We start from the raw sequence: 1,184 nt of genomic DNA on the forward strand, positions 1-1,184 counted from the left end.
ATTTAATCAAATTGAGAAAATGTTTAAAGTGCTTTTTCTTTATTGAAGAACTATGTTGCCTGTGTATGTAACTTATAGTTCCCTGACTATACACACACACACACACACACACACACACTGAATGGCCAGATTATTATGACCACCTGACGTTTGTAGGCAAATTAGCTATAATTTCACGCTGAAGTTGCTAGAGGGCCAGACCATTATAAATAGAGAAGCGAGTTGTTTACCACGACAGAAGTGATTTTTTTCTGAAGATATGGGTAAACAACACGATTTAACAGCCTTTGAACGTGGGAGATACACACACACACACACACACACAAACAACTAAAGTTCCTAGTACTTTTTTAATATATGGTACTGCGTAAAACATTTTCCTCTATGAAGAGGGACCAAACAAAATTTACATAAGTATCTAGATTCGCTCCTTTTTCCATGGGTGTGAAAAACGAGAACACTCGTGAGCGGTCCTTAACAGATGGCACGCGAAACACGAGAAAACTCCTGAGCGGTAAGAAATGTGTTAACAGCCTTTGAACGTGGGATGATTGCTGGCTCTCGGAGCCATGGTGCGAGTATCAGCAAAACAGCTGAATTCGTTAAAAGTTCAAGAGCAGCTGTTGTTAAAGTGTTTAAAGACTGGACTGTCAGCCGAAAATCTGGGTCTGAATGTGCGAACTGTGGCCGTCAGCGACTAGTCAATGTTAGGGCAGAACGAAGATTGGCAACACTGGTACAAGACAACAGAAGGGCAACAGTGCATCAAATTACTGCAGATCTTAATCAGGGATCCTCTCAAATGATCTCTGAAAACATTGTTCGCCATACATTGCATCGTATGGAACATGGAAGCCAAAGGCCTGTTCGAACACCTTTGCTATCTGCAGTTTCCAAGATAAAATGTCTCCAATTCGCACAGGAACACAAGGATTGGACAGTCGAGCATTGGAAAAAAGTCATGTGGTCTGATGAATCACGTTTCCAGTTGCATCATGCAGATGGCAGAGTGAGAATTTGGCGGAAACAACATGAAAGCATGCACCCCACATGCATGAGCACAACCCTTCAAGCTGGTGGGGACAGTGTTATGGTTTGGGGCATGTTTTCCTGGCATGATTTGGGCCCTTTAATTTGTGTGGAACAACGTCTGAATAGTACACCATACCTAAGTATCATTGCGT

The 1,184-nt window shown here is 42.2% G+C and overlaps 1 protein-coding gene across 1 annotated transcript in view; it reads right to left on the reverse strand.

Annotated features, from left to right (window-relative positions):
* AGPS (alkylglycerone phosphate synthase) overlaps positions 1 to 1,184 on the reverse strand; it is a 137,023-nt gene that overhangs the window by 26,283 nt on the left and 109,556 nt on the right. The window lies entirely within an intron of this gene.

The sequence above is a fragment of the Myotis davidii genome, unplaced genomic scaffold, assembly GCF_000327345.1.
Source record: "Myotis davidii unplaced genomic scaffold, ASM32734v1 scaffold370, whole genome shotgun sequence".
Lineage (NCBI taxonomy): Eukaryota > Metazoa > Chordata > Mammalia > Chiroptera > Vespertilionidae > Myotis > Myotis davidii.